At 45.7% G+C, this 26,762-nt stretch overlaps 1 long non-coding RNA gene across 1 annotated transcript; it reads right to left on the bottom strand.

Moving 5' to 3' along the window:
- Positions 1-5,904: 5,904 nt before the first annotated feature.
- LOC101675779 lies at positions 5,905-15,460 on the bottom strand. Its single transcript, XR_198817.3, has 3 exons — positions 15,314-15,460; positions 8,708-8,851; positions 5,905-6,335 (listed from the first exon to the last, which is right to left on the bottom strand). It is a non-coding gene; the product is annotated as an uncharacterized LOC101675779 (long non-coding RNA).
- Between the last annotated feature and the right edge of the window lie 11,302 nt (positions 15,461-26,762).

Raw genomic sequence — 26,762 nt, 5'->3', positions numbered from 1 at the left:
TTATCCCCATCTACTTTGCGCTAATCTCAGGAAAGGCCCGAGGTCACCTTTTCAAACACCTAGAGCAGCTCTCAAGAGCTGTTCCCTTTCAAAGTCAAGAACAAATATTGAAGGACCCTACAAGTATTCCTGTAACTGTTTCTATGATTTTCATTTTCATATCAAGAGTATTATCTTTAACTGAGAAATCTTTTTTTAAAATAGTTTCAAGCTAATTTTCCTTCACTGATTGTTTTTTCACAAAACGCGTACATACTTGCACATTTTTCAACTCCGCACATGTCAATGAGGAACGTAAGGGGCAGAGTGCACTAATGTGTGGAAAGGACACAAACTGGAATTGGACAGATCTGGATTTGAGTCCTGGATACATCATGTCCTAGCTCTGTGGCCTTTGGCAAGTCACCCAGCCTCTCTGAGCTTTGCTTTACTCGTAGAAAAGACCTGTCTTATCTTTCCATGAAGCATGGTTTGCAGATGAAGGGAGACCTTGAGTTCACTTGTGGAAGGACTGGGTCAAGGCTAATGGGAATCAAAATTAGTGTTTCTACAACTGATGAGCTCACTGCACCACTGGCTAGAATTGGCTATGTGATATGTGTTACAACTTCCAAATCATGTACACACAAAGCTCTTTTCAACCTGAGCCCAAGGCTAGCCTCAAAAATCTTTCAACATACTCTCTGTGCAAACTTAATCCACCAATTCTGAGTCATCAGGAGATGAAGCCTATCACCACACTGACCCTGACCTTTATCAGCTCAAAAACTGGGCAGAAACTCAGTGATAGACCTAGGGAAGCAGGAACTGGCTTAGCTACGGATTTCTTCAGCCTTCCATTTCTAAGACCGTAGACTCATGAGCAGTCAGAGCTGAATCAGACTATCCAACCTCCACATTTTACAGTTAAGTAAACTAAAGAATGAAGAAGAAGCAAGGCTAGGTTCTAGTAAGCCTTCTGGCTCTGCTCTCTCTTACCAGCCAACCATCTAGTACCAGCAACCAGGAGACTTCATGCCCTAAAGGCTGTCTGACAACATGGGGAGGCTCAGAGACTCAAGAAGAAACAAGCCCAAAACCAGTCCTGGATCCTCCTGGGACATCCAGTCTAGCAGGACTTTGCCTGGGTTCCAGAAGAGTCTGGCCAAGGCCAAGGATGAGGATGGCAGAACCGCCTCCCATCCCAGTGGGCACACCAACACCGGCGTCAAAACTGTCAAGATTTTTGCTGTGTCACCAAGACCCAGAGAAGCCCTGGAGATTTTACCCAGTCTCCTTAGGCCTCTCTTACCTATGAAAGGGGCTGATGACTCCTAAATCATGGGATGCTCAGACCACCAAATGGTCTGATGCTATACAAGCTGTATGGACTCTGGCCTGGAGCCGTGTTCTGTTTGTGTGACATCATGGGATAGGGGTGATGTCTAGGTCTACAGCAGTCCTCTGCTTCTCACAATCAGACCTCGGTGAAATGCCCCTGAAACCACTCTGCTAGGTAGATTTAAAGGGATAAAGCACCAAGAGGGAATTTGGCGGGGGAAGGATGAAGACGGGGAAAGCTGGAGCAGGGACAAGTACACACCAAGTGCCTGGGTGTCTCTTTTGGGTGTGATATTTGGGTGGCTGGGATTGGACAACAGAGCACTTTACATGACCTACGGCGTCTTGCATGATCTGGGCTCCTCTTCCTTCTCCACCTCTTGGCCATTGTCCCCGGCCACACACAGAGATCTGTCACATGCCTCTACTTGCTGTTCTGCAACCATCCATGAATGGTGCTCTAGCCAGATGCAGATTCGGCACCATTTCCATTTTGCATCGTTTCTCTTTCCTATTTAAGTCAGATCAGTTATTTTGGGTGATGGAGGGGAGGGATTAGAAGCCAGGTCATAGGAGGGGGCAAAGTGTGTAGGTTCAAAGAATGGGCTTTGGAGCTGGATCCGTGCTGAAGTCCCAGCCCTGCCGCATACTGTTTGTCTTCTGGGGCTGGTTTCTAAGCTCTCTGACTCTCCCTTCCCTCCCTAAAGGGATGATGATCATGTCCATCCTTTGAGACTCTGGTAGGGATTTACATGAAATGACAAATATGGTAACTGAGTACACAGCTTGGTGCAGTGGGAACAAACACTTGATATACAATATACAATGAGGGATTCTGGGAGGGTTACGGCCCCATACTTGTCTTCAGTTCCCTCTCTGTACAATAAGGTGCCTATATTAATGAACTCTGTGAGGCCTTCCATTGCTGACTGTCTATAAACAGATGAATTCTGTGATCTCTAAATAGCATTTTGAATAGCAGCTAGAATTGTCATCAAAAATTGTGTTGATCAAGGTTCTAGGCTACAGATTCAAAAAATGAAAAATGATCAGCTCCAACTAATTTTCACAGTAAGATTAAAGATTTAGCTTTCAACATCTCCAGAAGGACTAGAGAATCATATTTGAAATCTATGTGTCTAGGAACAATAGCCAGAGAAAGACCCACCTTGCCCCAGTCCCCAGGAGACACCTCACCCTGGAGCTCCACTTAGGTCCCATGGTGCTGTGGAACCAGAGGCTAGGAAGACCACCAGGACTGCTCCAGGGGACCCGACACCACCAGGAAAAACCAGTTACCCTGCACAAGGTTGCCACCTCCACTCCCTCACTGTTTCTCCAAATCCTTGCAGACCTTGGATCAAGGCAGAAACCTGGATGCAAGAGAATTTAGGTAATGTAGATTTTTTAAAATTTTATTTGAGCTTTGTCCAGCCTTTACTGTAAAGGCACGTTTGAAGTGATCTGGAATAGGTCTTGAATGTGCTGAACTCTAGTATGTGCCCTATATTAATATGGCTGATAAATATAATTTTAGCTTGTTAAACACCTGTTCCAGCCACAGCACTTTCAAGCACTACCGCAGCGAAGACTCCCTAGCATGTGTGATTAGTATTATTACATATATTTTGCCAACAATAAGCCTGAAACTCAGAGAAATTAACTAATGATTAATGCTATGCACCAAGAAGCTGACATAGCCAGTGTATTAACCAGGGTTTTCCAGAAAAACAGAACCAATAGGAGACCCATATATGTATATATATAGAGAGAGAGAGAGAGAGAGAGACAGAGAGAGACAGAGAGAGAGAAAGAGAGAGAGAGATTTTAAGGGATTATGAGGTATGGAGCCTGAGAAATCCCCGAGTCTGCAAGCTGCAAGCTACAAGCCCAGGAAAGCCAGTGCTGTAGTTCCAGTCTGAGTCCAAAGGCCTGAGAACCAAGAACATCAATGTTCAAGGTCAGGAGTAGGTAGATGTCGCAACTTAAGCGGAGAGCAAAGCTACCTTTTCCCCACCTTTTGTTCTCTTCACGCCCTGGCAGATTAGATGTCTTCCACCCACACTGGTGAGGGCAATCTTCCATGCTCATGCTACCAATGCAAATACTAATCTCTTCCAGAAACACACCCGCAAATATACCCAGAAATAGTGTTTTGCCAGCTGTCTGTCTGGGTGTCTCTTATCTGAGTCAAGCTGACACATTAAAATAAACCGTTGCAATCAGACTGAACCCACATCTCTGTCTCCAAAACCTCTTTGCCTTGTGCACTCCACTCTGCTCAATGCAGGGAGGAACTTCCTCGGAGCTACTCGACGTAAGAACGGCCTGCTGCCCAAACAGGGAGACCATCCCGACAGAGATCAAGCAGAGACTGGACCATCCAGAGGTCTGTCCTGCTGTTTCCAGGATTTCTGTACTCTGTTGAGGAGTTTCTAAGACCTTTGGAGAGCCAGAAATTCTGTAAGTTTTTGATCCATCCATCTGGGTTGCTGCCCAAGGAGGTTAGGAGATGAAGTGGGGAAAAAATTAATTTAATATGGTGAAGAGCCAGGAAACAGCACAGCTGTTGCCAGAAGACTTACTGCAGTCAGAAGACAAGGCCATCTCATTCAAAATTGCCCACAACTACATGATCCTTATTAAAGTGGAATGTAAAAATCATAATGTGGAAGTCATTGCTATTCATAAAGGATCTTATCAAAGTGATTGCGAGGCAGGTTCCCTGGCCCTCTTAGATGCAGGAACCACCGCACTCTCTCGGGAAGAGCAGGAAGGTTCAGGAGGGCTTACTGGGGCTAACAGAGATGAGCATGTCAGAAGACGTGGGCATGACTCACAGACAAACTCCTTTCTTACTACTTAACCCCAGTCATTCCGCCCTAAAGCCCAGAGCTTTGGGAAATGGCACAAGGCTTATGGTCACCAAAAAGAAATTGGCCCCAACCACCCTATGGCACCAACTACAAACCAACCAGCCTACGGCACCAGCCCAGGCTGAGCTTTTTCAACAGACATGACCAGGATTCCGTCTAAAATCTTAATTGGGATCTAAATAACCTGCTGGGCCAGGTGCTCTGGCCAAATATCTAGCCCCTTCCTGGGTGACTTGTCTCCTGCCAAAGTTCCCCTTGTGTTGTCCCTACATTATAACACACATGCTTGTCCTTGTCTGGCCCTTCTGCTTCCTTATGAATAAGCCTATCCTCCCATATGACAGCCCTTCAGGATTTTATTTTATTTTTTTAAAGATTTTATTTATTTATTTATTTGACAGATAGAGATCACAAGTAGGCAGAGGCAGGCAGAGAGAGAGAGAGGAGGAAGCAGGTTCCCTGCTGAGCAGAAAGCCCAATGCAGGGCTCAATCCCAGGACCCTGGGATCATGACCCGAGCTGAAGGCAGAGGCTTTAGCCCACTGAGCCACCCAGGCACCCCAAGCCCTTCAAGATGTTAACGAGCTTGGCTGAACACGTCACGTGGTTGTCTACAAGCCTGTAGGATGGTCTCTTTGGGATGGGCTCCTGATGTCAGCAAAGCTCTAGGAACCACCTTGGTTCTCCAGCTCAGGTCAGAACTGGACCCAGGTCTGGGTCGCCGATGGGGTGAGAGGGGTTTGCAGGTGTTTCACAAAGCAGCTCCTCACCGAGCTTCCTCCCAACTCAACCCCCAGACCTTCCCTCATGGGACAGAGCATCAAGAGGCAGCCCACCCTCCAGGCTGAGGTGAGAAGGGGGGCACCAAGCTTTTGAATTCAGGTAGGTCAAGCACAGAAGAAATCAGCTCTGTAGTGCAGAAGCTCCCAGAGTCCTATAATCCAAACAACTGGAAAATCCCTCTTATTTTCAGAGGAAATGTGCTGATAAGGACTTGGGAAGGAGGAGAAAACAGACTGCTCTGGCCTAGCCTTGCCTCTGAGACAGAATCATCCGCTACCTTCCCTGCCCTCCTGGCTAACTTCGAGCCCCAGCATACGGGTCCCCTCAGCCACAGACACTGAAATAACTTGGGATATAACAACCCACCCCTGCTCTGCCCACATGGTCCCAACTCCTTACACACACACACACACACACACACGCACGCACACTCACGCACACACATGCACAAACTGTAACCTTATCATTCTACCCACCCTAGGGATATAATTTGACAATAAAATAATTGAACAAAGTAGTAACACATACTACACCATGAATAAGCCTCAAAGACACCACGCAGGGGCCCCTGGCTGCCTCAGTTGGGGGTGCTTGCAGTATTTGAGCTCACCGTCATGAATCTGAGCCCCATGTTGAGCATAGAGATTACTTAAAAACAAAATCCTTTTTTTTCTTTTCTAATCCCACTTTTTTAAAGGTGTTATATCAATATTTGATTTATTGAAAAACATCTTTAAGCATTTTTAAAAATTTTATTCTATTTTTCCAGTGTTCCAAGATTCATTGTTTATGCACCACACCCAGTGCTCCATGCAATCCGTGCCCTTCTAAATAGCCAGGCTCACCCAACCTCCCACCGCATCCCCTCCAAAATCCTCGGTTTGTGTCTCAGAGTCCACAGTCTCTCATGGTTCATCTCCCCCTCTGATTTCCCACAACTCCCTTCTCTTCTCCATCTCCCCATGTCCTCCGTGTTATTCCTTATGCTCCCCAAGTAAGTGAAAGCATACCCAACTATTGTATCAACAGGGACGGGTCTGGAGGAGACTATGCTGTGTGAAATAAGTCAAGCAGAGAAAGTCAGTTATCACATGGTTTCACTTTCTGGTGGAGCATAGGAATAACATGGAAGACATTAAAAATAAAATCTTAATAAAAAACCCATCAGGCTAATGAAGGGAGTCAAACACAAAAGACTACATATTGTCTGATTCCATTCATTGGAAATGTCCAGAGAAAGGATATCCCCAGACACACTGAGTGTTACCCAGGCTGGAGATAGGGTGGGGAGTGACTGCTCACGGCCATGCAGTTTCTCTTTGAGATGATAAGGTTATCCACCATGGTTGCATAATACTACAAAAACAAAAACAAAAAAAACTCTGAACGATGTGCTTAAATCAGAAGACCTTCATGGTATGCAAATGACACCTAAAGAAACATATTTTTTAAAATGGAATGGACCTTAAACCTGTTCACTCATGAAATATCTTTGGGAGTGGTCTTGTGAATTTACCTGGTTGTTTCTCCCCGAGGAAGAACATGGAGGAGGAACCATGTCTTGAGGCTTTGCCCCGAACCTTTGTGATGTGGCCACTCCCCCATGCCAGGACCCTTGGCTCACGGCATGGGGGAGCGGTCCCCCCACCCAGGGTTCTGCCTCTCCCGGCGACCCAGCTGAGCTTCAGGGGATCCAGGAATCCCAGAGGCTGTATGTGATTACTGGGTGTGTGTGCTTTTTCTCTCATGTAGATGACAGATGGTTTTTACTTTTCCTCTGATAAGGAAATATTTGTAGAGGAAAATGGTGGGGGGCTGGACTCAGCGTCTGATCTGCATGTTAGTGAGCTCCTTGCTTCTCAAGTTTGAATGAACAGGTCTCAGAAGCCCACTGTGGCATGGTGCGCTGGGTCCTTGTAGGCCCTGCCCTGCCCTCTTGCTTTGTTGTGGCTGCTTCCTGACCTTCCTGCCCTGTCTCTCTGAGCCAGAGAGTGAGGACTGACCCCGCAGGTCTCAGCTGCAAGTGGCAGGACTCCATCCATCTGGCTGGGCAGAGGGTTTCAAGAAGGAGAGGACAGACTCAGCATATGTGTGTTCACGTGCTACAATCTGGATTGTTTTTAATGACATCTTAATCCCACTGCTGAAGTGGCATTTACAAAAGGAAAAAGCTAGGTACAGAAAAGATAACTAAAAATGTGAGAAAGATCAGAGCTCTTAGAAAAACATAAAAGACATAATAAGCCTGCTCTGATGGGGCTGGGGCAAGCTCTTCCCATCCCTAAGGTTATAACCATACTGATCCCAGGGCTGCCATAAGAAAATGCCACAGACTGTGTGGTTTAAATAACAGAGATTCCTTTCCCAAAGCTCTGGAGGCTGGAAGTCCAAGACTAAGGGGACAGCAACGTTGGTTTCTTCTAAGGCCCCTCTCCCTGGCCTGTGGATGGCCATTTCTCTGTGTTCTCTGCATGCGGGTGTCTGGTGGCACTCTGAAGACCCTGAAGACCTTTATTTTCCCTCCATGCCTCTCTTCAAAGACCCTTATACCAAATAGAGTCCCATTGTGAGGTCCTGCGGGTTAGGGTTTCAACATACGAATTTGGCACAGGGGTGGGCAGGGTTCAGCCCATAACACGTGGTTATAATACGTCAGGACACTCTGTTGGCTGGATAAGGGACAGGTGAGGCTAGGGAGGGAAAGACTGATACGGGACCATGTAACCAGGCTCACAGAAATCCCCGATATGGAGAAATGTCACAGACAAGATATTAGCCAGACAGAAGGGAACATAACAAATCGACCTTGTTCATTCTAAAGATAGACAAGATATTTTCATAATATTTACAAATGCACCTCTTTGTCTTAAAAGTTATAGACAAGATATTTACCAAGTTTCCTGGTCCGTTTCCTATAAAAGACTGATGCATTTTGGAGAACAGTGTCAAGATTCCTCAAGAAATTAAAAATAGAGCTTCCCTATGACCCTGCCATTGCACTACAGGGTATTTACCCCAAATATACAGATGTCGTGAAAAGAAGGGCCATCTGTATCCCAATGTTTATAGCAGCAATGGCCACGGTCGCCAAACTGTGGAAAGAACCAAGATGCCCTTCAACGGACGAATGGATAAGGAAGATGTGGTCCATATACACTATGGAGTATTATGCCTCCATCAGAAAGGATGAATACCCAACTTTTCTAGCAACATGGACGGGACTGGAAGAGATTATGCTGAGTGAAATAAGTCAAGCAGAGAGAGTCAATTACCATATGGTTTCACTTATCTGTGGTGCATAACAAATAACATGGAGGACAAGGGGAGATGGAGAGGAGAAGGGAGTTGAGGGAAATTGGAAGGGGAGGTGAACCATGAGAGACTATGGACTCTGAAAAACAATCTGAGGGTTTTGAAGGGGCGGGGGTTGGGAGGTTGGGGGAACCAGGTGGTGGGTACTAGAGAGGGCACGGGTTGCATGGAGCACTCCGTGTGGTGCAAAAACAATGAATACTGTTACGCTGAAAAGAAAAAAAAAAAAAGACTGTTGTTGGGGCACCTGGGTGGCTCAGTGGGTTAAAGCCTCTGCCTTGGGCTCAGGTCATGTTCCCAGGGTCCTGCTCAGTGGGGGGCCTGCTTCCTCCTCTCTGCCTGCCTCTCTGCCTACTTGTGATCTCTGTCAAATAAATAAATAAAAATCTTAAAAAAAAAAAAAAAAGAAGACTCACCATAAACATCCTCAGTGGCAGTGCGTTCGGCCCCTTTTACGCTCGAGAGCCCTCCTCTCTGTTCTCACCTTCGCATGATAAACTTTCACTTGACTTCACCCTCTAGTCCGCAAGATCATTCTTCAGCTCTGTGACACAGGAACCCTGCAACAGAGTCCGGAACCCTGGGTCACATGACTTGGATTACTCTTATCCTCCTGAAACTCACAAGGTCAGCAACATCATAGGCAAGTAAACAGAGTCACTAAGTTAAAAGGCGAACATTTAACGGGAATCTCTTACCTCCCAGGCACTGAGAGTCTAAAGAGACAAAGTCATAGCTCCTACCTTCCGACAACGTGGTCTGTTGGGGGAGCGTTCTGTTTTCCTAATTTCTTTAGACTTTTGTGGGCAAGGAGAGTCCTACAACCAATGTCTGAACAACATGATCTTACGAGTCCAAACACATTTAAAATCTGCCTTCCCTCACCCCCTGTAGCTCTCTGGAATGAGGTGAAAATCTACATACACATGATGTAAATTAGTCCTAACCTCAATGGTACAAAGTAGGGCACAGGGTTGGAATACCTCATCATTTACCTAGTCTTGCTGCTGCCACCAATTTCGAGACCCAGATCCATCCATCTTTAACGCAATCCTGCTTCCTCTTACATCCTGCTATGTTTTCTATTTAGTACATATTTCCCTAATCAATCTGTTGGCCTCAATTTGCAGGAAGAGAAAACCCAGGTGATAAATACCAGTTGCGGAGAGATTATGAAAGTTACACACATAGCTGGAAACAACTGGAACACGATGTATAAGACAATGAGCTAAGTGTCTGTGCCTTCAGTCAGTCATGAATTTGTTTATTTAGAGCATGTCCTAAGCTCTTACTCTGCGCCAAGCCCTGGGCGGGATACTGGCATAGAGCAAGAAGTAAAGCCTGGATTCTGACTCCCCAAATTTCCCCTTTCCTACCATGACAGCTTTTGATAATAAACCCTCTTGGCCGTTTTCTGTCCAAATTAATCTGTTCTCCTACCAAAAGCCACTTAATAGCATACTCTGATTTCTATTTTTAGGGGAAAACAACAGTGCTCATTTGTTGGTTGGTTATTAACTGCCCCCCCCCTCACCCTCCTGGTCCATCTACAATCATTCTCTTCTCCACTGTGTTAACCTGACAACAGCTTCGCCCTTCTCCCATTAACTTCTTACTGTAGGAAGCTCTGGTATGTGCCCACTGAGTAGGATGGCAGCTCTGGACTGCTGGGCACTATGGTAACCAGTGCCGGACAAAAGGAAGGAAAGAAAAGGGAATCCCCTCTTCGTGCTTCACCCCCTTCCTTTGTGCATCGCATCTTTGTGTCTTATCAGCATCCCACACAACAGTGTTGAGTGGAGGGGTCTTGCCTCTCATTGTCCTTGACAAGGGAAAGCATCACCAGTTAGAGAAGTTCAAGTGGAAAGGTTGCCGATTTTGCTTTGCCTTAGCGTGGCCATGAAGCCACTCCTGTCCGTTGCCATCACAAAAAAAGCACGAGTTATCACTTTTCAAATATGGAATTCAGGACTCTTGCCATCTTTGGACTCCCACCAGGATCAGTTGTAAAGGGAAAGGCGGGGTTCTCAGTCTTCTTGCCAGTTCCATTCCAGATAATGCCAGAATTTTACTGACCCTAGGGGGCACAGCAGCCCTGCAGGCCCGTGTCTTCAGGAAATGGTGCCCCGTGACTCTCATAGGTTGTAAATGGAAGCTTTAACCATTCTTTATCTGCCTTTCAATGATTTATTGGACTTAATGGTTTGCGTGTCGTTTCTTATGCTGGACCATAAATTTTGGAATCAGAATCTAATCTTTATTCCTGCTGTATCCCTAGGACCCAGTCTAGGGCCTGGTATACTATAAAGGCTTAATAAAAATTTGTTAAATGAATAAATCAAAAAGCAAATGGATGATTCACAGACACTTAGCTCATCCTCCTCTGCACAGTCTCCAACTGCTCCCAACTACATGTTATAGTTCATATCTATCAGCTCCGTTTTTTTCTCTGCCTGCAAATTTAGACTTGTGTCCAACCAATCAATTATAAAAATATGTCCTAAATGGGAAAACACAATAAGATGCAAAAAAAGGAGAAGGAGGAAGACGAGAAGGCGGAAGAAGAGGAGGAGGAGGAAGAGGAGGGGGAGGAGGAAGGAGAAGGGATTTGAAGATAGACATATCTGGGTCTGAAACTTGGTAGCACTACCAATTTCCTTAAAGCGAACAATTTGCTCTTCCATGGAGCAGGTATCCAGCAACTCAACTCTGGGATCTCTTCCCCACCAAGAGGGCTGGTGCCTGTAGCAGGGGGAGCCGTCCTGGCCATAAACGTTGAAATGAAAATTAGGGTGTCGGGGGGACTGCTCTTATTATCCATACCTATGAAACAGAGGGAGGAAAGCAGGATTTAGCGAAGGGAGAAGATGCATTCCAGCAAAAGCTTCTGATGACCCCATATAGCAGCTAGGGGAGGGAGAGAAGAAGATGCGGTTCCTGAGGGCAGCTGGTGTTCCCTTGCAGAGTCAAGGCCTCCACATCCTCTTCAGGCGAGAGGGGGAATGCTAGTCCTTAATAAGTATGAGGGGCCCAGAGCTCCTTCAGAATCTGGAGTGTCAAGGTTGAGGGCATGGATCCACCCTGATGTTTCCCAGCTGGAGTCAGAGGACCTTGGCAAAGCAAACCTGCCTATGTGGGGTAGTGGTTCTTCGGAGTTCGAGCATTCTGATAATCTCTGTTTTCTCTACCCTCTTGCTGCAGGACTTGCAGCTAACCAGGAAGTCCTTGTATTGCACACTTAGCCCTTACTTGCCCATTAATCACTCTCATATTTTATTTCCATCTCCCTGAGTACCAACTGCACTAAACAAGAGCCACTCCATTCCGCCGCCCTGATATTTACTCTTTTGGAAAGCATCTGGTATGTTACACCAGCTAAAGCATCCCTTTCCCCGGCTTCCACTGACTGGCCCGCCCACCAGCCGGGGAAGATGAACCAATGTTCTATGCCTCACCAACTCCCAGGAATGGGGTCTTCACCCCCGCATAAGCAGGGGTGTATACGGTTCTGGAGTCTCATCTTCGTGGCTTCTTTCTTAGGCAATCCTTAGAACCAACTGCCATGGGATGGGTTCTCCAGAAAGCAGATTCACAGCAAAATTTGAATGCATGAAGTTTTTTTGTTTTTTAAAGATTTTATTTATTTATTTAACAGAGAAAGAGAGATCACAAGTAGGCAGAGAGGCAGGCAGAGAGAGAGGGGGAAGCAGACTCCCCGATGAGCAGAGAGCCCGACTCGGGGTTCAATCCCATGATATCATGACCTGAGCCAAAGACAGAGGTTTAACCTACTGAGCCACCCAGGTGCCCCTGAATGAAGGAAGTTTATTCAAGAATGATCTTTTCCCAGGCTAGAAACAAAGGACACATGGTTTCGAAGAAGTAGTTCAGCTGCGATTCAAGACAGAACAGGCCTAAGCAGCCAACTGGGACCACTGGAGCCCAGAGGGACTTACAGAGATGTCCCTGTTGGGGGATGAGGACCCCTTCCCCATAAATGTGGCTTGACCTGAGGTGTGGCAATGTCAGAAGGGGGCTGATAGCAGCTCAAATGATAGGTTTTCAGTTCCGGAGGGAGGACATCTGGGCAGTACATCACAGAGCCCTCTTGAGTAAGGAAAGGGTTATGGTACAGACAGAGGTAGGTGGCTCCTGACTAGACTCTGAAACTCTTCCTGGCAGGCAGAAGCACAAAGCCAGGGTGAACAAGAGAGAAGGGAATAGATCAGAACACCCTAAGCCCCAGATGTTAGGAAGCCTTTTTCTTCGGTGGCTATAATCTAATCACAGAAAATGACCAATCTTTAAAGAAGTAAGTCATTTGGTGCCTGGGTGGCTCAGTCCTTAAACATCTGCCTTCAGCTCAGGTCATGATCTTGGGGTCTTGGGATCAAGTCCCACATCGGGCTCCCTAGACCATGGGAAGCCTGCTTCTCCCTCTCCCACTTGTGTTCCCTCTCTTGCTGTCTCTCTCTCTCTGTGTCAAATAAATAAATAAAATCTTTATTTATTTTTTGTTTTTAAGAAATAAGTCATTAAGGGTGTTATCAATAGTCCTTGCTCAGACCAAGATGGCATAAGAATCTCAAGGCCACAAGCTCCCCGGCCAAGTTTTTGATAAAAGACCAGCTTGAAAAAATCTTCAGTGGCAACTCATCTGTGACTCTTCTCACTACAGAGAGATTTTTTTCTTTCCTTTCTGCTCTCACCTTCACTTAGCAAACTTTCACTTCATGTCACCTTTTGTGTCCGTGCGATGCATTCTTCCACTCTGTGAGACAAGAACCCTGTAATCCTGTCACAGTCCCATGTGAGCAGCTAACTGGTGTGTCTTGAGGTTGCTTTGCTCTCCACGTCCCTCCAGTGGTGATCGGGATTGAAGGTACCAGGGTGGACACCTTCCTCCTCCAAACCCTTCAGCTCTTACGATAAACCTGCAAGTGGCTGAAAGTGGGAGCCGAGACAGGACAATCAGGAAGTCCTGGGACAACCAGAATCTGCCCCCCAGACCACAGATGAGGGGAAGCTGCCTACAGAGGCAGACATAGTTAAAAGAGACAAGCAGATAAGAGTAAAAATAAGACCTAGAAGCCTGAAGTCCTGTTGGTTTCCACTTCTAAACCTTCTCTGGAAATCAGCTAAATCCCCAACCTTGGGTTCTGTAAGATTGTATCTTTGTAACAGATCAGTTTCTCTTTGTTTCTATTCTACTCACCAAAACAGGGGAAAGACCTTAACAGCATGGCAAGTGAAAAAGAAACGTTCCTTCTATTTAGGAGAGTGCCTTTTGCAAGTAGTACTGGTTTTCTTGTTGTTGCCTCTAGACCTTGTTCTTCCTGCAACAATAATCTCTTTGCTAGATGTTTGTGTCTTTGATGGGGAAACCTTTCCATGATTTTGGGTATCCAAACAAACTGTGTTCTCTATCTTCCTTTCTCCATGTTTATTCAGCTTCTCCCTGCAGGAGTAGACCATTTGATAGAGTGACAAGCCCATAGAATTCCGTATAAGCAGAAGCGGGCTTGGATCCCTGTACCAGAACTTACAAGCAATTTGACCTTGGCCACATCACTCAACATAACAGAAACATAGTAATCACAGCTATAGAATGGTGATAATTGCATCTCTCTTGTGAGTTGGTAGGAGAGAAAGAGTCAATATTTGCGAGGTGCCATCAGGAGCTCAGAGGAGGGTTATTACCAACATTATTGTAATTATCCCTATTTGAATAGCTTAGGCGATCTCGTGCCCCCTTGGATTAGTCAGAGCCCTTTCTGCTGCAAGAAAAAGACCTGCCCTTTTTCCCCCTTAAAATATCCTCAGACAGGAGGGCAATCACGATCTACTGGTCATACAAGACTCAGGGATGGCAAGCTCCAGGGTCTTGCACAGGTCATCAGGACTCAGTTCTCTCCTTTCTCAGCTGGAATTCCTCTCTGACAGCATCTTCTCAAGCATCCGCCTCTGAGCAATCCCAGAAGAGAAAACAGACACTTTTCTTCCATCAGTTCCAGGAAATGTCTTCGGCCAACTTCAAACCAATCCCTCTGACCAGGCTGACTGGCTTTGGACTGGGGTGTTAAGAGATGGGATAATCCCCTGGGAGCCACTGACAAGGCAAAAAGGAAAGGGGAGGATTCTAGAAAAAGCAAAGCACTCTACCAGAAGAGAGAAGGAGGTGCAGAAAGAACAAGGGGGGACTCCACCTCTTGCCAGGGCTCTGTTGCTTCTTTTTCCCTGTACTCTTTCCTGCTCTGAGTGGTTGGAGAACAGCCCCTTTCTTTATCCCTTGGCTCGCATGGTAGAGGGAGTGACTCACTCACCCATGCTTCCCACAGTCCCTTTGGAAACCTTAGTCCTAGGCAGAAATCGGACCAGCAGCCGGGCCCCAGGACACTCTACATTGACCCTGTGGAATGAAGGATTCCTTTCTGTAGCTGCAAAAGTGGCATTTTCACCCATGTGGCCTTGCCAAGACAGATGAGGGATGATGGCCCAGCAAGTATCAGAGACACATGGAGCGTGTCAGTTTGGTCTAGACTGTCTAACTCCTTGGTCATGGTTTGGTCAACCACACTGGAGATCCCAAGCATTTCTGGAAACAGCAGTCCCCAGTGTATTCCTCAGAAGAGACAGAAAGCGGAGCTCTCTCCTACATGGAAGATTAGAGTCCAAAGCCATTTTGGAAATCATCAAGTCCAATGTTGAAATAAGGAAACAGAAGTTTAAAATAGTTAAGGGACTTTCCAAAAGCCAAACAGCCAGCAAACTTTAGAGAAACAGGAAAGCTCAGTTTCACACATGCCTCTGCTGCTAACTGACAAGGATCCTACCTCTCCAGTGACCACCCACGCCGGTGCGTGTATGCGTACACACACACACACACACACACACACACACAGACACACACACACTCTACCCAGGCTAGATTTCTTTCTGTCCTTTGCAAATGCTGTGTTTTCCTTCCTTTGGTCATTTTGCTTATTTTCTCTGTGGCCTAAGACACAATTTCATTTCCTTACCTCCTCAACTCACTGATTTTCTGAGATCTCCCCTGAGAAGGCACCTCCTCCAAGGAGCTCCCCTCCCCTTGCCGACGGGTTCCAGCGCTCCTCGAGTATACTGCTCCAGCACCCTGCGGGGGTGTGAAGGTCTCTGCTAGTCTTCAAGCGGCTGGGATTCCAAAGCAAGCACGTGACGTTGGAGCCCACAGCAAACATCCCCGCTCCGGACTTCAATTTGCACAATGGAAAAGAGCATTTGAAACATGCAGGAAGGACTGGCTAAAAACAAGGCTCACCAGCACTGTATTTACTGAGCGCTTTTTTCCAGGGGTTACAGGAACGTGTGCCCGAGTTGTCTCATTTAAACTTCAAAACTGCCCTGGAAGCAGATAGTAGAGATGAGGACATTGAGGCTCAAAAGAGTCAAGTGACTCGCCCAAAGACAAACATCGAACTCAGGGGAGACTTAGGGTTCCAAAGGCGGATCCATGCATTCAAATGCAGGTCCTGTCCCCCTGCAGTGGCTTAGTGGAGTAACACGGAGAGAAACATTTGAACTGATAAAAGAGCGGCTACTATGAAGACACGTATTTATACATATGTGTTCGTGTATCTGTCTTGGTTAAAATAGGTGACTCAGTAGGAAGCAACGTAACTAGACTCATGAATCTCAGAAACACTATTTCCCAGCCTGGACCTGCATGAATGGGGTGATTTTTAAAACGTTGCCTTCAATGACTGAATGGAAGCTAAGGGGAAGGGAGTAGCCAGGAGAGAAGAGGAGAGGGAGGGATCATCCCCACTAAGGCTCCAGGGACTACCCACCATTCCATGCGTGAGCTGGGGTTGAGACTTACCATATCTTGTACCGTGTAATCCTCAGATGACCTGATCAAGTTCATGGAAGAAAACTTTCAAATTGGAGAATTTGTGTGGGTAATGGGGACCTCCTTGCATTCAATAGCCCCAAATCTTTGTCAGTAGGATTCAACGTGTGCACCTGCTGAGGCCATCGCTGGATACAATGCTAGTTAAAGATGCTATTTACCTGTAAGTCATTTTCAGACTTGGTTGAGAATGAGCTAAAGAAAAAGCAGGCTATGAGGCCAGGCTCCCAAGAGGAGGTGATGGGACTACCCCTAGCTGAAATGCTTGGCCCTGCCTTAGCCATTGTGTGGCCTGGGTGGATAGTGCGGCCAGAGTCTGGCCACAGAGGGACGGCATAGCCTGGGAGGGGTTCCACAGCCCTAACGAGGTGCTCGCCCAGCCTGTCTTGTTTCCCGAGCCTCGGCACTCGTGAGTACTGCTGAGATTTCGGTGTCTGTGTGCACGGGTCACACTCGCTGTCCTGCGACCTGAGTTGGGCATAGGGATTTGGAAAGCAAGCCTGTTAGCCTCTTACTCAGATGCATTTTAGGTTAGGTTTTAGGACCACAAAGGCAATCCCAGCCAGGAACCATGCCAAAAAGCGACTCTTATGAAGTGTCTTCAGTCTCCAGCCAGAACTTAAGCTCTTTATCAATCTCCACGATCTCCCTGAAAATGGCAGGGCTCTCAGGGAGTTGGGAGTGTTTTTTGAAGAATTTAAAACCAACCTCAAGAAAGAATTTGAGCCCCACTGAGCACCATTCAGAAGGATGTCCTGGGGCTCCAAAGCGGTGCTTGGCAAGGAGTAGCTACTGGCCACATGTGGCCAGTGAGTGCTCGAAATAGCGCCAGTATGAGGGAGAAACTGCATTTTTAAGTTCCATTCATTTTAAATAATTTAAATTTAAACTTAAAAACTAAAACAGAGTAATATATTTTTACATTAGTACATCATTGTTGGAAAACATTTGAAGATGTTTGGAGCCACTGGGTATACACGTCTGATTTTTCAACTGCAAATTTTATGAGACCGCATCTCATGAACATGAACTCGAATATCGATGAAGCATTTTGAGTAGAGACCAAACATCTGACCTGAGATATACTCCCAGAGTATGGTGCACCCTGGGGGCTGCAGACTTAATAGGAAAGAAAGGATATAGACTGTCTCATGAGTAGTATTCATACTGACTGTATGTTGAAATGATACGGTTTGGAGGTACTTTGGGTTAAGTAAAATACGGAAATGGACTGCACCTGGTTCTTTTCATTTTTTAAATGTAGCTGCCAGGAAAGACCACACATGTCACTCACAGTATCTTCCTATGGGGCATCACTGTTCTAGAAAGCGTGTTGTGACAAGGCTGATCATCTTTGGAGCAACAGTGGCTTTGCTTGAATAAACTTTGAGCATCCAAGAAGAAGAGAGCTGTGCAGGGGAGCTCTGGGCTGGCAGACATCATCGCCACCAGCATCAGCAGCAGTGGTCTTCTCGAGCCCCAGGCACGTGGCCGACGCTGTGGTCTATACTTTTCTGTAATGCTTCTGTTCTGCTCTTCTCACCAAGCTCCATGTCCCTGACCTCATCCCCAGGCTGTGCAGCACAGCTCTTCTTTGCTTTCCATCGGTGCTCACTGCATTGGGAGCAACCGTGTGGTTGTGACTGTGTGCGTATATGTGGTCAGACTGCAAGTTAACGGGGCAGAGAGCGATTCTAATTCACCTTGTTGCCTGGCTCTTAATAAGGGGTGGGAAAGCCAGGGCCAGTGGGCCTTAGGACTTACTTTTGTGTCTTTGGACAACCTGCACTGGGCTCTCTCCACCCTCCGGGGCCTGACCCTTTGCTTCTGGATGCCAAGAGAGGTGACCTTTGTTGCTGGGCCGGTACTCTGGCTGGGCCTTTTGCTTACTGTGGTGCGGGGCTCTCAGTGGGCTAAGTAGTCCCACCTGTACTACCTGTACGGTGGTGTCAAGGAAGCAGCTACAGAAGCCCTGAAACAGTGTTCCTGAAACCACTGCTGCTAAAAACGTGATCAGCCTTATCAGGACACGCCCTTTAGAACAGGCGCTTGATTCTGGTGCCCTTCCAGACTGTGGTTTCAGTGATGGGGTGAATCCAAGTATAGAAGAAGACCAAAAAGCCAGAATGTCAGATTCTAGTAACCATCCTGACTCAGATCTTGATGCCAGAATTCTTACCCCCTCTCCCCACACAACCCGTGGCGGTTTCTCTGCTCTCTTGCACCTGCACCAGAGCGGAGGCCTGGGAGTACTGGACCAGAATAAAACAGAGCCCATTAAATCTGCTCCTGCCCCCTCACAGTCTTTTTTTTTTTTTTTAAGATTTTATTTATTTATTTGACACACAGAGAGAGATCACAAGTAGGCAGAGAGGCAGGCAGAGAGAGGGAGGGATGCAGGCTCCCCGCTGAGCAGAGAGGCCCCACCCGGGGCTCCATCCTAGGACCCTGAGATCATGACCTGAGCTGAAGGCAGAGGCTTAACCCACTGAGACACCCAGGTGCCCCGCCCCCTCACAGTCTTCTCTCTCCATGCCTCAGAGCCCGATACCCCACACCCATTAGGGTGGCCATCATAAAAAAAAAAAAGTGATAACAAAATAACAGGTTAACATGGCAAGGATGCAGAGCCATGGGAGAGAGCCCTTGTGCCCTATGGGTGGAAATGGAAAATGGTGCAGCTGCTGTAGAAAAAAAATATGATGGCCCCTCAAAACGTTAAACACATAATTACCATCTGATCCAGAATTTCCCTTTCTGGGTCTATATACAAAAGAACTGAAGGCAAGGACAAACAGATTTTGCACACCCATGTTTGTAGCAGCATTATTCACAATAGCCCAAAGGTGGAAACAACCCATGTGCCCATTGACAGACGAATGGATAAACAACATGTGAAGTAGACACACAATGGCACATTATTCAGTCTTTAGAAAAAAACAAGAAAGCCTGACACAGGCTAGGACATGGCTGAAACTTGAGGATATTATGCTGAGTGAGTAAACCAGCCACAAAATGACAAATACTGTAGGGTTCCATTTATATGAGGTACTTAGAGGAATCAAGTTCATAGAAACAGAAAATACAATGGTGGTTGCCAGGGGCTGTGGGGAGAGAGGCACGGGGAGTTGTTTTTTGATGCGAAGAGGGTTTCAGTTTTGCGAGACAAAAAGGGTTCTGGAGGTGGAGGAGGAGGAGGTTTGCCCAACAGTGTAAACGTACTGATTCCCACTCAACGGGACGCTTAAAGATGGTTATGATGGTTGCATTTTATGATAGATATATTTTGCCACAATTTAAAAAGAACTAAAATAACAATTCAGACATTTCTCTGTTATGGCACGTCTTCGCCCCTCCTCCCATTGCCCTGCCCAGGCACGACACCCGGCCCAAATCATTCTCCTTCCTCTGGCAGTCTCTGTCCCCTTTTCCAATCCCTTAGGCTGCCCCGCTCAGACTGCCACAACCTCTTAATCAACAAAAGAAGTCCCTGTTTAGTTTGCCTTCTGTGTATCTCTCAACCTTGGCTTACATATTCCTAGGGACAAGGAGCTCGCCACCTCCCACATAGCCCTTCTCCTGCCAGAAGAGTTTTGCCGGTTAAAATATTGTTCCTGAGACAGAATTGTCATCTTTCTCCCAGAATGCTTCCCCCCCCCGCCAGCAGGCTTGTATCAGTGCTCTGAGATTGCACAGAACAAATCCAATTACCCCTTCACATGCAGTCCCTTCTGATGCAGTTCTAATTACCTCCCCTGAGTTTTATTTGCCTTAAGCTAAAGTACCCCAGATAGAGCTACACTGTACTGTATCACAAGCTCCAGTAGGTACTAGGGATGGAGAAGTGAATGTGACTTGGTCCTTTTTCTCAAAGAATTTACAATAGGGAAGTAGGGACACACACTAAAAGAGGCTCTTTCAATAACTTAAAGGAAATGCCTTACAGACACCAACTTGAAGTTTGGGAAGAAAAGAGATGCTCAGAGCACTCTAGTAGCTCAGAGAAGCAACAGTAATTCAGCCTAGAAGACAAGGAAGACTTCTTGGAGCAAGGAAAACCTTGTATACTGAGCTGTCCCTGCTCATGGTATAGGTTGTGCCCTGTATAGCTCCAGCCTTTGTTGATGGCTTCCTGGGGTGTGTGCAGTACACATCCTGGTCAACCTCAAACAGTATCCCTACTGAGATGGGTCATCAAGGGGAAGTGAGGCAGAAGAAGGGGACAGTGATTGGGAAGGGGCACAGTGCATTCACGGAACTGTACATCACCCTGTAAGCCCAGGGGACAGATTTGGGGGTGATAGTAGCCATATACTAGGATAGAGAGGGGAGGCAGAGCTGAAAATCTCCAAAAAGGAAACTGGCAGTGGATCTCATGCAGGCTTATGAGAGCCAGTTGCATACTTCTCTTTCCCAGCTTCTTGTTAAATGACATCACATTGGGAGCTTGAAGTCCGCCATGGCTGGGAGTATTTACACCATGGAAATTGGCAAATACTATACATTAGGCTCCTTCTTCTCCCTGCGAAGCCAGCGGTTAACATTTACCAACACACTGCTGGCTATCACTAACCCTTCAGAAGACCTGGCCCCAAATCTTGCAGGGCTGGAGACAGACCTCTGAACTCCATCCGTTTCAGCCCAGCCTAGATTTTCTGTCTCCAGCTGGACCTTGTTTGTCTCTAACCACACTTCCCTATCCAGGGAGGCCCTGGATCTCTGTGGTTCTCATACATCAGCCCAAGGAACTCCAGATGGCCCTCAGCACTGTTTAGTTAGGGATCCAGGACTGTTCATCATACACTGAGGGATGATTTCTGGTTATTGGAACCCATTCCTTCCACACATTTAACTGTCTATGGGCAGAGGTCAGAGCTCTTTGCTGGATAATTGGTCACAGACCTTCTCGGTAATAACCACACATGCTTCACTCTTTCTGTGCACTGGCTACTATTCTAAATACATATACTAACTCATCTAATTCTCACAAGACATGAAGTAGAGTCCCTGCATCATAGAAAGAATATGTTTCTTCACCAAGGACCACAGCCGACAGGAGGAAATGCCAGTTATTTTCTTTGCTGTGCAGAAGCTTTTTAATTTGATATAATCACACTTGTCTATTTTTATTTTTGTTGCCTGCACTCATGGTGTCATATCCAAGAAATCGCTGCCAAGGCCAATATTCAGAAGATTTTTTCCTGTTTTTCTTCCATGAGGATTATGGTTTTAAGTCTCACATTTAAGTGTTTAAGCCATTTTGAGTTGAGCTGTGTGTGTGTGTTGCAAGATAGGGGTACAAGTTCATTCTCTGTGGATATCTGGTTTCCTCAACACCATTGGTTGAAGACTGTGTTTCCCCCATTGTGTGTTCTTGGCTCCTTGAGCAAAGATCAGTTGACTGTATATTCATGGGTTTATTTCTGGGCTTTCCATTCTGTTCTATTGGTCTGTGTGTTTTCAATACCAGTACCAGGCCATTTTAATCACTGTAGCTTGGCAGCATATTTTGAAATCAAGAAGTGTGATGCCTCTAGCTTTGTTCTTACGCATGATCGCTTTGTCTATTTGAAGTCTTCTGTGTTTCCACATACATTTTAGAATTTTTTTTCTGTTTCTGTTAAAAAAAATCATTGGGTTTTTTTTTTTTCTTTTAAGATGTTATTTATTTATTTGTCAGAGAGAGAGAAAGAGCACAAGCAAGGGGAGCAGCCTGCAGAGGGAGAAGCCTGATGTAGTACTTGATCCCAGGACCCTAGGATCATGACCTAAGCCAAAGCCAGATGCTTAACCGACTGAGCCACCAAGTCTTCCCAATCATTGGGCTTTCAATAGGGATTACATTGATCTATAAATCATTTGGGTAGTATGGACATTTTAACAACAGTAATTCCTCCAATCCATGGACATGGGATGGCTTTCCATTTATCATGTCTGATTTAATTTCTTTCATCAATGTTTTAGTGGTTTCAGGTATGCAAATTCTTCTCCCTGTTTACATTTATTCCTAAGCATTTTATTCTTTCTGATACTATTGTAATGGGATTTTTTTCTTTGCTTTTTTTTTTTTTTTTGCAGTTAGTTTGTTATTCGTGTATAGAAATACAATTTGATTTCTGTTTGTTCATTCTTTTGTGGAATATTTTGGGTTTCCTATACATAAGATCATGCTACCTATGAACAGAAACAATTTTACTGCTTCCTTTCCAATTCGGATGTCTTTTATTTCTTTTTCTTGACTGATCACTTAATCTGCAATTTCAGTACTATGTTGGATAGAAGTGGCGAGAGTAGCCACACTTTTCTTGTTCTTGGTCAACAGAGTGAAAAGGCAACCTACGGAATGGGAGAAAAATATTTGCAAGCCATATATCTGAAGGGGAGATTAATATTCAGAGCATGTAAGAACCTATATAATTTAATCACAAAAAATTTTTAAAAAAATTAAAAATGGGCAAAGCACTTGAATGGACATTTTTCCAAAAGAGACATGCAGATATAGGAAAAGATGCTCAGAATCATTAATCATCAGGGAAATGCACAGCAAATCCTCAATGAGATACCACCTCAAACCTTATGATATCTAATAACAAGAAAGAAAGAAAGAATGAATGAATGAAAGAAAGAAAGAGAGAGAAAATAAAAGATAACAAGAGTTGGCAAGCATGTGGAAATTAAAACCTTTACACACTGTTGGTGGGAATACAGAATGGGGCAGTCACCACGCAAAAAAGGTATGGAGGTTCCTCAAAAAATTCGAGCTAGAACTACCCTATGGCCTGGCAATCTCACTTCTGGGTATTTATCCAAAAGAATTAAAATCAGGAACTTATAGAGATATTGGCACTTCTGGGTTCATTGTAACATTATTCGCAATAGTCAAGATACAGAAACAACACAGATGTCCATCAACAGGTGAATGGATGAAGAAAACTTGGCATATATTACAAAAGAATAATATTCACCCTTGAAAAGGGGAGGTTCCTACCATTTGTCACAACATGGATGAACCTGGAGGACATGACGCTAAGCGAAATAAGCCAGTCACTGAAGGAGAAATATTGTATGATTCCACTCATATGGAGATACCTAAATTAGTCACAGTCATACAATCCGAGATTAGAATAGTGGCTTCCAGAAAGTGGGGAAAGAGGCAAGGGGAATCATGGCTCAATGGGTATAAAATTTCAGTTATGCAAGATAAGTAAGTTCAGGAGATCTGCTGTTCCACTTAGTACTTATAGTTAACAGTAACACACTGGGCATTTTTTAAAAATATTTTTATTTATTTATTTGAGAGACAGTGAGAGAGAGCATGAGAGGCGAGAGGGTCAGAGGGAGAAGCAGACTCCCCATGGAGCTGGGAGCCTGATGCGGGACTCGATCCCGGGACCATGACCTGAGCCAAAGGCGGTTGCTTAACCAACTGAGCCACCCAGGTGCCCAACACTGGGCATTTTTGAATGTTAGGAGGATAGGGGCGTCTGGGTAGCTCCCTCTATTAAGCGCCTTTCTTTTGATCTCAGCTCAGTTCTTGATCTTAGGGTTGTGAGTTCAAGCCCCACATTAGAGTCTGTGCTAAGTGGAGCCTGTTCAAAAAAAAAAAAAAGTGTTAGGAGGATAGATACCATGTTAGGCATTCTTCCTTCAAAACACACACACACATACAGAGGGATTTTTGGAGGCAATGGATATTTTAGTACTTGATTATAGTGAATGGTATCACAGGTGTAAGCAGATGCCCAAACTCATTAAAACGTATACATTAAATACGTACAATTTTCGTAGCTCGATTATACCTCAATGAAACTAAAAATGAGAGGAAATGCTGGGATTGGCTGCCCTTAGAAGTAGCGCCCTTTTCTCCTCTACTAAACTACCTGAAGCAGGAGGTCACGTGTGTAGACTGGGTACCTACCACATTCCAGGACCTTTCCATAGTCCATCTTAGTCCATCCTCGCATAATCATCAAGGAGTAGAGTATGTTGGATACTGTTGGCCATGATCCAGCAGTCATTCCTTTTTTATAGTAACAGCACCCTGAATTGCTTTTGGGCAAATCCCTCTACCATCCCTCCTGATCCGCGTCATTTGGTGTGGCTGACCTCACTCCCACTGCTGAAGCACGTGTGATCCGGCATATGCCAATTCTTAAAGCCCTTCCCACCAGCCCCAAGGCTTCAGTCCAGGATGGGCACAAGACCTAACTGAAGGAAAGATAGCAGATCTTTTTGGTACCAGACCTGAATCTAGGAACGGCAGACTGGAGCTGCGCGCCCAATTTTGTGCTGTGGAAACTAAGACTCAGAAATGACATGTAAAAATAAAACGTTGCCATTCTGAGAACTGTATTGTAGGAAGGAAGGAGGGGAAAGCATTGTTCCTTAATGTACTGCAATCCCTGGCTTTATGTTACTAATCAGTGAAATCTGAGACAGCCCCTTGAATAATCACCTTCAGATTAGTAGAGGAGAAGGGGTTCTCATGGTGCTCGGTGAAAAAGGAAAGAACTAGAGATGCTGAAAAGAAAATGAAAAGGAACAATGTTCAGAAAAGACTACTTAAGAGGTATGCTGCTTACATACCCTTGAAGGAGGTCAACATATTTCCCTGCTAAAAAATGGAGGATCTACAAAGGTATCACACAATTTGTCTGGGGGCAGAAAGCTTGACGATCTGGAGAGGGGTCACAGTGCTTGCCTTGAAAAGTAAAACGTAATGATTGCTTTGTAGCTGGTGTTTGAACTTTTAGAATATGGGATGAGGCTCCTTTTTTGATAGAGTCTGAATGGCTCACCTGCCCACATGCTGCTTGTGAGAACAGAGCCAGCCTGGAGGAGAGCAGAGCTAACGAATGGCAGAAAAATGGGGTCTTAACACCTGTCTTTGTGTCCTTGGACCAAAGCACGCAAATATCTCAGTTGCGTGAATCAATGATCTCCTCTTTTCCCAAACTGATCTCAAATTGGGTGTTCTGTCCCTTGTGGGTGATGGGAGTGCTGACTAATCACGTTGGTATTAACATTCTTGTGTTGGAAGGAAGGAAGGAAGGAAGGAAGGAAGGAAGGCAGGCTGGCTCTGAGAGGCTCCATGAGTTGGCCAGAAGCACACACAGCATTCTTGGCATGGCCGGGATCAGTCTCTGGTTCACCTGAATCCACAGCAACTCGCATTCAGAGCTCCCTGTGGCCTCAGCAAGGGCCATCTCTGCTCTGCTACTGGAGACATGATACTCAGGATCCTTTCCTCCATGTAAATCCCCTTCCTTATACTTCTACCAGCCACGCTACTCAAGATGTTGGCATGATTCATTCGTTCATCCATTCTTACCAAAGCTATAATATCTTGATATGGAGGAGGAAATGTGATGAGGTTTTTGAAAGATACAGAAGCAAATAATACGCAGTCTCTTTGAACTATTAGATACGCTCGTCCAACAGCACACGTGCAGTTATCTCCTTTCTCTGGGACCAACCCCAGACCCACACACAACCTGACCTTCTCACACCTGGCAGCGCTGCACCCTCCAGGCCTTTCACATGAGCATCCTTTTCCCTTCCTAACAACATGTGCTCAGCTCCCTTTCCTGGCTGCCCCACCCCCAACCTGCCAGTGTGCACCTCTGTCTCCAAGGCAGCCCTCCGCTATGTTCTGTGTCCATGACTGTTTCCCACTAGAATGATGGATTAGTGAGCAGGGATGACAGCTTGGCCTCCTGTGTCTAGCAGAACAGCAATCCACCAATTAAATATTCCTTCCGAAAACTTTAAAGTTAAACAGGAAACTTCTCCTTATCGGTAAACTAAGCCCAGTCTGCATTTTAGTGTTTACTTTAGAAGTGATGAATGCAACATGGCTCTAAAACAATGTTCCAGAATTCTCACTTTCTGCTAATTCAGCCTGGCCTTTCCAGGACTGACCACCACGAGGCTGATGGGCTTTCAGTGGAAGTTTCTTGGGACATACAACTTGCTCTCTTTTCACCAATAATTCTTATGGTCTGTCTCAGACCACGCCATTTGCAGCTTTGGGCTGACAATCTTCTCTGTGGACTGGGGACCCTTCACAGACTTGCTTTCTCCACCTGTCTGCAATGCCTCTTCTCCAACTGCCCCTGGTGCACCAGGACAGCAGGCCCCTCACTGGGACCAAATCCATTGGTTGCCTTCATAGCTTAATTGCTTCATTTGTCAACCATCATTCTTTTTCTTTTTCTTTTTTTTTTTTTTTTTAAGAATTTCTTTCTTTATTTGAGAGAGAGCACAAGAGCAAGAGAACACACGGAGGCAGAGGGAGAACTCTGCTGAGCAGAGAGCCCAACATGGGGCTTGATCCCAGGACCCTGAGATCACAACCTGAGCTGAAGGCAAACCGATGAGCCACCCAGGTGCCCTGCCATCATTCTTTTAAATTCAGAAAACCAATTCTATTTTAAAACAAGAAGAAAGGGAATTCTGTTTGGAAACTGGAGGATGAGGAATCTGAACCTTCACACAGTTGATGTAGTTGTCATGGGCTTATACATCGAAGAATAGGGTTTGAAACCAAGCATGCCTGACCTCAATCCCTGATCCTTAAC

Source organism: Mustela putorius, unplaced genomic scaffold (assembly GCF_011764305.1).
Source record: "Mustela putorius furo isolate JIRA1106 unplaced genomic scaffold, ASM1176430v1.1 tig00000228_pilon_pilon_pilon, whole genome shotgun sequence".
Taxonomy (NCBI): Eukaryota; Metazoa; Chordata; class Mammalia; order Carnivora; family Mustelidae; genus Mustela; species Mustela putorius.
This window is presented reverse-complemented; position numbering and strand designations above follow the sequence as displayed.